Below are 13,162 nucleotides of genomic sequence, written 5' to 3'. Positions count from 1 at the left end.
TTGGTTCTATTACTTCTAAACTGTGCCTGCGTTCTTCAAGGAAGTGTTCAAGGACTTGAAAACGCATATAAGAAAAGGAACATGTATTTATCAAACACGTACTGTGTGTTAGGGTGGACCTAGGTACCTTCTCATACCGTATTTAACACCACAGCGACCTCTGAGGTAGATACTAATATTACCCCATTTGGCAGAAGAGGAAACTGAGGCTGAGAGAAGGTAAATTACTGAAGGCTACACAGCTGAAAGTGTTAGAACCTAGGATTTGAACACAGGCTTAACTATTAACAAGGCTTAGGAACTTTCCACTCTACCATGGTTGACTCAGGGGCATTAAGCTCTTTGTGTTATAACATCCAGAGCCTCAGGCAGAGTGATTGATCTGTGCTACCATGTGTGGCCCCACCTGCCTCTCTTTTAAAAAGGAAGGTTATGGTGATGAGGACACTTGCATGTAAGCTAATTCTTTCTACTTTCCTGTGTCTCTGACTTAGTCTTCTTGGGAGGGTTAGATCTGCCAGGGACTTTAGCCATCATCTTCTACTAACCACAGCATGTGGGAGCGAGGAAACAGCAGTCCAAAGAGTTGGGGTACTTTCCAAGGGTGTACAGCCTCTATACAAGAAGTAATAAGGGAATCTGGCTTCATGCAAAGATTGGTCGGTCACCTTTCAGGTCTAGTCTGTATGGGCCTAGCAATTAATCAAAGCATTCAAGACACTTGTAATCCTGGATCTATCAGTAACTAGCTGTGACTATTATATAACTGTTAAAATTATTCACTAAAAATTTTAATGACATGGAGAAGGGTTCACAATATACTGTTAAATTTTAAAAAGCAAGATGTAAGCTTGCATGTGAAGCATGAGCCCAAGTTGTTTAGCTGTATACAGATTAAAAAGATAGGAATTATAATAATAATAATTATTATTATTAACAACAATTACTGCTATTAAAATGTAAGATTGGACTGGACCAGTGGATCTCCATAGTGCCCCAAGGATCCTCACCCTTTTCAGGATTACATGGAGAGTGGTCTTTTCCTCATCAGAGATCTCACAAAGGTGGAGGGAGGCATGGCAGAATTCCTCTGGGTAAGAGTTGGAAGAGATGCCAGGGTGGTGCTGAGAGTCATTTATCTTCTATGATCCTCAGCAGGGCTATCTGAGTGCAGCAGAGAGTCAGAAATGAACCCCCTCACGTAGAGGAAGGTTCCAAAAATAAAGACAGCAGTGGTAGATGAGACCTGGAGGGCAGGCATATGTGTGTATCCTGATATTCTCTTGCTGTGCTTGGATCAAAACTTTAACTATGGTGAACCTCAAGAAGTGTTGGCTACATAAGGGTTAATGTAAAAACTCAGGGCAAAGTTCTGCTAGCCTGATCCTCTTGGGGATGAAATTTAAAAAGGAACTAATTGTTTTGTTATTTTTTCCAACCAGACTCTGGATCGCCCCAGGTGCGGTTTGATAAGATTAATGATGAGGATGTGGCCACGTGTGTCTCCAGGGGCTGGTACCTCACGCCCAGTGTGACATGGCTGGACCGGGCAGAGAGGGACCTGAGCAACCACAGTACCGTGGAGGTCCTGGAAGAGCAGATGAATGGCTTCTACCGGGTGTTCTCTGTCCTGAAATACCCGGTCAAGTTAAATGAGAAATATGTCTGCCACATAACAGAGACAGATGTGAACAACCAGCCCTTCAGAATCATCTGCAAGTACCCAAGTAAGTGAGTTAAAGCAGGGTGTATTTCCCCACAAAGAAGTCATTATTCAGTAATATTTACCAAATGCCAAATGTATCAGGCACTTCCGGGCCTGATTTTGGAGATTTAAAGAAACTCAGGAAGAGAAGGTTGTAGCTTGGGGCAAGAGAAGGTGGTGAGGTGGGAGTCTCTCTGTGTTTGAAAAAAGACCACACTTCAGGAACTTACAGCTTTCATCCCAATCGATGTGTCTGTTCCTATTGGTAAGGCTTCTCTACCTCTGCTAAGGGCGTCAGCTTTATGATGTGACAGGCTGAATAAGCATAGCTGCCCTTTTTCAGTCTCTTACCATGTGCCTGGCACTTTACATTAGTCATTTTAAGTCCTTCCCTCAACCCTGCAAGGTAGTTGTTATTGCTGTCCCCCTCCTGTGTGAGGGAAGCAAGATGGCAAAGAATTTGACCAAGGACATGGCTAATAAGCACGTGAGTTAGAATTCAAATCCATTCTTTCTGAATCCAAAGCTTATATACTTTATTTTCTTACACCACCCAGCACTTATGTATCTAAGATTATACACTCCATGAACAGATTTAAATCATCTAAGTCTGGAGAAGGGGAGCCCCTGTGCGGTAAGTAATGAGACTAGAAATGAAGTCGCTGCTCCACTCATGAATCCTGGAAAGTCTTAACATTGCTCTCTAACTATGCTCTGCAGAACCCCGCAGCTTCTCGAGAGAAAATTTGACAGATAGTTTTTGTGTGTTGGTTCTATTACTTCTAAACTGTGCCTGCGTTCTTCAAGGAAGTGTTCAAGGACTTGAAAACGCATATAAGAAAAGGAACATGTATTTATCAAACACGTACTGTGTGTTAGGGTGGACCTAGGTACCTTCTCATACCGTATTTAACACCACAGCGACCTCTGAGGTAGATACTAATATTACCCCATTTGGCAGAAGAGGAAACTGAGGCTGAGAGAAGGTAAATTACTGAAGGCTACACAGCTGAAAGTGTTAGAACCTAGGATTTGAACACAGGCTTAACTATTAACAAGGCTTAGGAACTTTCCACTCTACCATGGTTGACTCAGGGGCATTAAGCTCTTTGTGTTATAACATCCAGAGCCTCAGGCAGAGTGATTGATCTGTGCTACCATGTGTGGCCCCACCTGCCTCTCTTTTAAAAAGGAAGGTTATGGTGATGAGGACACTTGCATGTAAGCTAATTCTTTCTACTTTCCTGTGTCTCTGACTTAGTCTTCTTGGGAGGGTTAGATCTGCCAGGGACTTTAGCCATCATCTTCTACTAACCACAGCATGTGGGAGCGAGGAAACAGCAGTCCAAAGAGTTGGGGTACTTTCCAAGGGTGTACAGCCTCTATACAAGAAGTAATAAGGGAATCTGGCTTCATGCAAAGATTGGTCGGTCACCTTTCAGGTCTAGTCTGTATGGGCCTAGCAATTAATCAAAGCATTCAAGACACTTGTAATCCTGGATCTATCAGTAACTAGCTGTGACTATTATATAACTGTTAAAATTATTCACTAAAAATTTTAATGACATGGAGAAGGGTTCACAATATACTGTTAAATTTTAAAAAGCAAGATGTAAGCTTGCATGTGAAGCATGAGCCCAAGTTGTTTAGCTGTATACAGATTAAAAAGATAGGAATTATAATAATAATAATTATTATTAACAACAATTACTGGTTACCTCTGCATGATGGGGTTATAGGTGATTTTTGTTTTCTTCTTTGTACTTCTCTGTCTTATGCAACATTCTACAATGAACATGTATTATTTTTATAGTCCAAAAAAGCTATACTTTAAAAAATCTTTTTTAACATCTTTGTGAAACATAATTCGCATGCCATAAAATCCATCCATTTGAAGTGTACAATTCAGTTGTTTCAGTATATTCACAGAGTTGTGCAACCATCACCACTATCTAATTTTAGAACATTTTTATTACCCTGAAAAGAAACCTCATACCTCTTTGCAGTCACTCTTCATTCCTCCCGCTGTGTCCTCCAGTACTAGGAAAACATTAATCTACTTTCTGATTACATAGTTTGCCTGTTTGAACCTTTCATATAAATGGAATCATACAATGTGTGGTCACTGGATTCTTTCACTCAGGATAACGTTTTCAAGGTGCAACATGTTGTAGCATGTCTCAGCACTTCATTTATTTTTATTGCTGAATGATATTCCTTTGTATGGATATACCACATTTTGTTTATTCATTCATCAGTTGACGGAAGTTGGGTTGTTTCCACTTTTTGGTTACAGTGAATGGTGCTGCTGTGAACATTTGTGTACAGGTTTTTGTGTGGAGATATGTTTTCATTTATTTTGATATATACTGGGAGTGGAATTGCTGGATCATATGGTAACTGTTTTTTAATTCCTTGAGGAATTGCCAGACTGTTTCCCAAAGTGGCTGCACCATTTTAAATTCCCACCAGCAGTCTATGAGGGTTCCAATTTCTCAGCATCCTTGTCAGTTCTCATTATTATCTGTCTTTTTGATTTCAGTCTTCCTAGTGGATGTGAGTGATATACCACTGTGGTTTTGATTTGCATTTTTTTTTCTTTTGCGGTACACGGGCCTCTCACTGTTGTGGCCTCTCCCTTTTGCGGACCACAGGCTCCGGACGCGGAGGCTCAGCGGCCATGGCTCACGGGGCCAGCCGCTCCGCGGCATGTGGGATCTTCCCGGACCGGGGCACGAACCCGTGTCCCCTGCATCGGCAGGCGGACTCTCAACCACTGCACCACCAGGGAAGCCCGATTTGCATTTTCTTGATGACTAATGATGCTGAGCGTCTTTCATGTGCTTATTGGTGATTTGTATATCTTCTTTGGGGAAATATCCATTCAAATCCTTTGCCCATTTAAAAAAATGGGTTATTTATCTTTTTATTATTGAGTTGGAAAAGTTCTTTATGTATTTTGAATGCTTGTCCCTTATCAAATGTATGATTTGCAAATATTTTTCCCCTTTTGTGAGTTATCTTTTCACTTCTTGATTATGTCCTTTGAAGCAGAAAATTTCTGATTTTCATGAAGTCCAACGTATCTATTTTTTTTTTTTTTTTTTTTTTTTTTTTTGGTGGTACGTGGGCCTCTCACTGTTGTGGCCTCTCCCATCGCGGAGCACAGGCTCCGGACGCGCAGGCCCAGCGGCCATGGCTCACGGGCCCAGCCGCTCCGCGGCATGTGGGCAACGTATCTATTTTTATTCTCACTGTGCTTTTGATATCATATCTAAGAAATCATTGCCTAATCCAAGATCACAAAAATTTACTCCTATGTTTTCTTCTAAGAGTTTTATAACTTTAGCTCCTGCATTCAGGTCTATGATCCATTTTAAGTTAATTTTTGTATATGATGTGAGATAGGAATCCAAAATCATTCTTTTGTGTATAGATAATCAGTCTTCCCAGGGCTATTTATTGAAAAGACTATTCTTTCCCTTGATGAAATAAAATTCATATTTTATGGCAAAACAAGAAAAATTTAAACATAAAATTTTTCTTTGCCTGTTTGGGCCTCCTCCCTCCCCTTTAATGTGTGTTGTGTATCTGCAGACCTCCTTAGGAGGTAACATTCTTTCTTAATCTCATAAAGGGTCACAACTCCTTAGGAGATAACCTTCTTTCTTAATTTTGTAAGGGGCTACAATGAACCGTAATCAACTATTTGCTTGCTATTTGTAGATCTGGGTTACGTAAACTGTCAGTAATATGTCATTTAACGTACAGCTCTCTGTCTCAAAAACTTATATAACTGTGCTTTGACCTCTCATGGGCAGAAGAGTCCTCAGAGCTTTCTGTAAGATTGATTTTGGGGTTGCAATCCTCCGTTTGGCTTGAATAAAATTTTCCACTTTAAAAAAAAAAACTGAAGTATATTTGATTTACAATTCTGTGTTTTGGGGATCGACTATTAATTTTTTTCATCGACACCCCCATTGCATTGTCTTGACATCCTTGTCAAAAATGAATTGACCATAAATTAGGGTTTATTTCTGGATTCTCAATTCTGTTTTATTGAACTATGTATCTATTCGTATGCCCATCCTGTCCTGATTTCTATAGATTCTTATTAAGTTTTGACACAGGGAAATGTGAGTCCACCAACCTTGTTGTTTTACAAGATTGTTTTGGCTGTTCTTGTTTTGACATTTCCAAATGAATTTTATGATCAATTTGTCAATTTCTGCAAAAAGGAACCTGGGATTTTTTTTTTTTTTGGTCTTGCAGCCTCTGGGATTTTAGTTCCCTGACCAGGGATTTAACCCCAGGCCCTCAGCAGTAAAAGCGTGGAGTCTTAACCACTGGACCGCCAGGGAATTCCCAGCACTTGGGATTTTGATAGGGAATGTGTTGAATCTATAGATCAGCTTTGGGAGTACTGCCATCTTAACAATATTGTCTTCCAGTATATGAATGTGGAGATATCTTTCCATTTATTTTGTTCTTTAATTTCTTTCAGTGATGTATTATAGTTTTCAATGTATAAATCTTGTACTTTTGTTAAATTTATTCCTAAATATGTTATACCTTTTAATGCTTTGTAAATGCAATTGTTTTCTTAATTTTATTTTTGGAATGTTCATTGGTAGTATAAAGAAATACAATTGATTTTTGTATATTGATTTTGTATCTTGCAACCTTGCTGTATCTGTTTATTAGTTGTAATAGTGTTTTTTTGTGGATTCCTTAGTATATTCTATTTACAAGATCATATTATCTATAAATAGAGATAGTTTTATTTCTTCCTTTCCAATCTTGATTACTTATATTTCATTTTCTTGCCTGACTGCACTGACTAGAACCCCCAGTACAATGCTGAATAGTACAAGTGAAAGTAAACATTCTTGTTTTGTTCCTGATCTTAAGAACAAAACGCATTCAGTCTTTCTTTTTTTAAAAAAATAAATTTATTTGTTCATTTATTTAGTTTTTGGCTGCATTGGGTCTTCGTTGCTGTGCGCGGGCTTTCTCTAGTTGCATTGAGCGGGGGCTACTCTTTGTTGCGGTGCACTGGCTTCTCATTGCAGTGGCTTCTCTTACTGTGAAGCACAGGCTCTAGGTGTGCAGGCTTCAGTAGTTGTGGCACGTGGGCTCAGTAGTTGTAGCTCGCGTTCTCTAGAGTGCAGGCTCAGTAGTTTTGGCACACGGGCTTAGTTGCTCCGCGGCATGTGGGATCTTCCTGGACCAGGGCTTGAACCCGTGTCCCCTGCATTGGCAGGTGGATTCTTAAACACTGCGCCACCAGGGAAGTCCCCAGTCTTTCATTTTTAAGTATACTGTTAGCTGTGGGTTTACTATACATGGACTTTATCAGGTTGAGAATGTTGTCTTCTATTGCTAATTTGCTGAATGCTTTTCATCATGAATGAATTTAAGATTTTGTCAGATGCTTTTTCTGTATCTGTCGAGATGATCCTGTGGTCTTTGTCCTTTATTCTATTAATATGGTATATTACGCTGATTGATTTTTGTGTATTGAACTGACCTTGTATTCCTGGGATATATCACACTTGGTCATGGCATATAATCCTTTTTAAATGTTGCTGGATACCATTTACAGGTATTTTGTTGAAGATTTTTGCATCTATATTCTTAAGAGATGTTGGCCTCTAGTTTTCTCTTCTCATGATTTCTTTGATTTTGGTATCAGGATAATACTGGTGTCATAGAATAAGCTGAAATGTGTTCCCTTATCTTCTGTTTTTTTGGAAGGGTTTTGTGAAGGATTGGTGTTAATTGTTCCTTAATTCTTCAACTTTTAGTTTTGTTTATTTTCTCTATTTTTTGTCTATTCTCTAATTCATTTACTTCCACTTTAGTCTTTATTATCTCCTTCCGTCTGCTTGCTTTGGGTTTAGTCTGATTTTCTCTTTCTAGTAACTTAAGGTAGAAGGTTAGAGTATTGATTTGAGATCTTTCTTCTTTTCAAATATAGACATTTAAAGCAGTAAATTTCCCTCTGAGCACTGATTTAGCTGCATCCCATAAGTTTTGGTATGTTATGTTTTTATTTTCATTCATCTCAAAGTATTTTCTAATTTCCCTTGAGATTTCTTCTCTGACCCCATTGGTTATTTAGGATTGTGTTGTTTAATTTCTACATTTTTTTATTTCCTAAATTTAATTCTGTTACTGTGTTCTAATTTCATCCCATTTTAATAAGCTTTGAAAATGTAAAGTGTGAGTTCTCCAACTTTGTTCTTCTTTTTCAAAATTGTTTTAGCTGTCCTGTATCCCTTGCATTTCCATTAAAATTTTATGATCAGCATGTCAACTTCTGACAAAAAGAAAGCTGGGGTTTTGATAGGGATAATGTTGGGTCTGTAGATCAATGTGGATAGCATTGCTATCTAAACAATATTGTCTTTTGACCCATGAAAATGTGATATCTTTCCATTTATTTAAAGGTATACTTTTTAAAAAATATAAAATAAAATGTGGAAGCCCTGAGGTTAAATGAATTTGGAGAGAAAAAAGACTGGTATGTGACACACTAGAGAAGTGAAATCAACTTTAATATTAATTTTGCTACTGTTACATTGTTGAAAGGTATAATGACTCAAATCCATCCTACTGCAAAAAAATAAAGAGAAGGGGAAAAATGAGGAAGAGAGAAAAAGGAAAGGAGGGAAGGTGAGAGAGAGACAAAGGTATAGAGGGAGGGAGAGAATGCAACATGTATTGGCAAGTTAGATAAAGACAGAAAATGTTTATTTCATTTAGTGCCTTGCAGGTCTTTTGTGACCTTAGCAAGAGCTGCTCAGTGAAGCAATTGTTCAGCAACCAGAGCAGAAAAGATTGAGGACTGATAATGATAGTACTTTTCTCATGGCATTACTATGAGAATGAAAAGATTTAATGAAGTTAAAAGTTCCTAGCATAGTTGCTGGAACATCATACACTAACAATAAATGTTAGGTGTTATTAAGAATGTTCTTGTTATTATTTTTATTATTTCAATATTATTATTTATTGAATAATATTATTCAATATTATTATTTAAAGTGCTTCTCTTTAACAGAATAGGATTATAGGTTGTGCCCTTTTTGCATTGCTTCTGAGTCATAAAATCACTGACTAATAGTGGGCAAAATTTAAAATAAAAATGAAATTCATTTAAATAAGTGGACCAGGCATAATTGTCTGAGTATAAAAAGACAAAAATAAGAAAAGGAAACTCCAAATTAAAAAAAACCAGATGCTTATTTTACTTTATATGTGTACAGATTATGGAACATTCAGACAACATTGCAAGAGGAAAGAATAATCTTTTTCCTCCCTATAAGTTTATTACAACAAACATATATTTTTCTAACTAAAGAAAAAATAAAATGTGGAGGAACTAGACAGGCTTTAGAGAAGAGGAACAAGTTCATATAGTAAAAGATCAAATAATTAGAACCTAATTTTAAGAAGAAAATATTAGGAAATTGTTATTTTGGCCTTAGATATTTATAGGACCTTTATAAAACTGCTGATTTGCCATTTGTGAGATTTGTGGAGGAGACAATAAAATGGAAGTTATAAATTAAAACATGAAGATTTCAAAATATCATTTAAAAGTTTGTCAAAACTGAACTAGGCAACTGAAGAAGAGTGTTACTGTATAGCCGTGTGTGTGTGTGTGTGTGTGTGTGTGTGTGTGTGTGTGTGTGTGTGTGTGTTGTATGGGTACAATAAAAATAATAGCAAATACTTAAATAGAGCTCTTACTTGTCTTCAGTTGCTGTTCTAAGGCTTTACAGGTAGTTTTTTTTTTTTCATTTTAATTACTTATTTATCCTCATGGGAATCCTATGAGGTAAGAAATATTTTTATCCACATATAAATAGGTTTGCCAGGTTTAGTAAATAAAAATAGAGGATGCCCAGTTAAATTTGAATTTCAGATAAACAATAAATATTGCCACATACATATGCCAGAAAGAGATTCATTATTTACCTGAAATTCAAATTTAACTGGGTGTCCTATATTTTATCTGGCAGCCCTACGTTTAATAGATGGGGAAGCTGAAACTCAGACATGGTGGGAACGGAGCATCCAAACCTCACTGGAAGAACAGAAAGAAGAAACTACAGAACTTCCACTCTTTCATGCTCTCTGTGCTTCTCTGTAGAAGACAGGGGGCTGAAACCATGGTTTTTGGAGGCCCCATCTTCACTACTGTTCTTTGTCTTTGGGAAGCCAGTTGGAGTCATTCATCTATTAATTCAACAAATATCGGCAGAATGCTTAAGTCAGGTCCAGACATTGGAACTGCACCATGAACCTAAACAAGATAGATGTAGCTCCTGCCCTCATGCAGTGGACAAGTTAGTGGAGAAGACACAGGTTAAATGAGTGTACACTGCAGAGTGAGGGGAGTTGTGATGGAGGGAAATTGGGGGCAGCAGGGACATGCAGAAGGCCTCCTCTCCTGGCTTAGGGGGCTAGTGTTGGGTAGAGTAGTGGTTCTCCAAGCAGCACCCCACACCCAGCAACATTGGCACCACCTGGGAGCTTGTGGAAATGCACATTTTCAGGCCCCACTCATGACCTCCTGATCTGGGGCCTAACAATTTGTGTTTTAATAAGGCCTCCAGGTGATTTTAACTCACTCAAGAACCACAGATGTAGAGCATTGGCCATTAGGGGAGGTGAAGATGCCCAGAGCATCTCTGGCCTATCTTCCCCTGTGAGGATGGGGTGCCATCCCCTCAAAGCCAGGGCTCTCAGATCCTTGCCCCATTCCAGTAAAACAAGACTAACTAGACAGATACAGTGATTTAAATGTCCTATTTTGAGCTGTCCTTTCCTTTAAAGGAAAGAAAAGCTGCAGTTGCTTATTCCCCAGACTATTAAGCCTTTCTCACATGTTCAGGAGTAATTAGAGGTCTTTGACCATTACAGTGGCCACAGATGCTCTTCTGAGACACTAGGATAAGTTATTAATGAGCTGACTTTAAGGAAATCCTTGTTTTATGTCCCCTTAAATTTCAACACTTAAAAAAGGTCCTGGAAATGCCTAAGAGACCCCTATAGTTTACTTTTCTTCATCTCCTTTCATGGACTTATTTGTATACAGCCCTCTGAGATCTGGTGTCTGCCTATTTTTCCAGTCTCCTAGGTCTCTGTTTTTCAACACATGGCTATTGCTCATTGCTCTCAGCTTACTGACTCCTTGTGGTTTCTACTTCTGTTTATTTTTTCATTCTGCCAAGCCTTTATAGAGACTCTGCCTGTGTTTGGAATGCCTTTCTTGGACTGCCTCATGGACTCTGCTCATCCTTTAAGACTTCGTTCAGACTTTAAGCCCTTCTTAACTCTCCTACTCCCATTTCCATTTGTTCAATATTTCATTCATTTATCTAATATGTGCTGGGCTACAACTCTGTGTCAGATACTCTTTTAGGCTTTGGGGATGCAGCAATGAAGGAAACAAATCCCTGCCCTCATGGAGCTTACATGCTAGTAGTGGGGCAAAATAGGCAGTAAATAAACAGATCATTAAAATATGTAGTATGTCGCTATATGAGTTCATTTATATGAAATACAAAAGCAAGCAAAATTAAAATCTATGCTGTTAGAAGTCAGCATAATGGTCACCCTTGGAGTGTGAAAGGGGGATGGTAGCTAGAAGAGAGCATGGCAGAATCTGGAGGTGTTAGTCATGTTCTGTTTCTTGATCTGGGTGCTGGTTACATGGTTGTATTCAGTTTGTGAAAATTAATTGAGCTGGATGCTTACATGCCCTCTTCTGTGTGCATATTATATTTCAATATAAAGTAAATATTTGTGTAGTATATCAGACAGTGAAGAGTCATATAGAGAAAAATAAAGCAGGGAAGGAAGATTGGGAAGAGGGAAGTAAGAGGGGGAAGGAAGGTTGCAATTTAAAATAGGCAATCCAGGGGCTTCCCTGGTGGCGCAGTGGTTAAGAATCTGCTGGCCAATGCAGGGCACACGGGTTTGAGCCCTGGTCCGGGAAGATCCCACATGCCACGGAGCAACTAAGCCTGTGTGCCGCAACTACTGAGCTCGTGTGCCACAACTACTGAAGTCCATGCACCTAGAGCCCATGCTCTGCAACAAGAGAAGCCACCGCAATGAGAAGCCCGCGCACCGCAACGAAGAGTAGCTCCCACTCGCTGCAACTAGAGAAAGCCCGTGCACAGCAACGGAGACCCAACGCAGCCAAAAATAAATAAATAAATTTATAAAAAAATAAAATAGGCAATCCAGAGAAAGTCACTCACAGGTTAAATTTTAACAAAGATTTTAGGAGGTGAGGGAGCCAGGCCTTGTGGTGGGTGAGGGCTGGTGGATTTGAGGGGCAGCAAGGAGGCCAGTGGTTGGGATAGAGAGAATGCAAGGGAAAGTGTAAGAGATAATATCAGAAAGTTAACAGTAGGCTGGATTGTGTGGTGCTTTATAGGCACCATGTTGTAAGGGTTTTAGCTTTTTCTCATACTATGGGACTAGATGGAAAGCTATTGGAGGGTTTTGAGCAGAGGAGTGAAATGGTCTGACATATTTTAAAAGTATCTTTCTGGCTGCTTTTGAGAAAAGACGCAAGAGAGGCAAGCATGGGAGCAGGGTGACCAGTTGGGAGATAGTTGTAATAATCCAGGTGAGGGAAGATGATGGCTTGGTCCAAGGTGATAGTAGTGGAAGTGGTGAGAAGAGAGTGAATTAAGTATATATTTTTGAAGTTAGAGCAGATAGGATTTGTTGACAGGTTGGATGATGGGTGTGAGGGAAAGAGGGGAGTCAGTGATGACTAAGGTTTTTGCCCTGAGCAACTGGAAGAGTGGTGTTGCCATTTATGATAATCAGGAAGTCTGGAGTTTGGTTTGGGATGTGTTAAGTTAGAGATGCCCATTTCAGACATTTGAGGTGCCAGGTTGTGTAGGTGATTGGATATGAAATTTGGATTTAGGAGAGAAGTCCAGGCTTGAAACATAAACCTGGGAGCTGTCAACATATAGATGGTATTTCAAATTATGAGATTAGATGGGCTCACCAAGGGAGTAGTCATAGAGATTAGTAGAGGCCCAGGGACTGAATCCTGGGACCCTCCAGCATTTATAGGTCAGGAAGGTAAAGAGAGACCAACAAAGGAAAATGAGAAAAAGTGGACAGTAAAGTAGAAGGGAAACTACAAAAGTGTCATGGCCTGGAGGCCAAATGAAGAAAATGTTTCAGGGAGGAAGGAGTGATCACCTGTATCAAAAGCTGTTGATGGGGCTTCCCTGGTGGCGCAGTGGTTGAGAGTCTGCCTGCTGATGCAGGGGACACAGGTTCGTGCCCCGGTCCGGGAAGATCCCACATGCCGTGGAGCGGCTGGGCCCGTGAGCCACAACTACTGAGCCTGCGCGTCCGGAGCCTGTGCTCCGCAACGGGAGAGGCCACAACAGTGAGAGGCCCGTGTAC

Source organism: Physeter macrocephalus, chromosome 1 (genome assembly GCF_002837175.3).
Source record: "Physeter macrocephalus isolate SW-GA chromosome 1, ASM283717v5, whole genome shotgun sequence".
In the NCBI taxonomy this organism is placed as follows: Eukaryota; Metazoa; Chordata; class Mammalia; order Artiodactyla; family Physeteridae; genus Physeter; species Physeter macrocephalus.
This window is presented reverse-complemented; position numbering follows the sequence as displayed.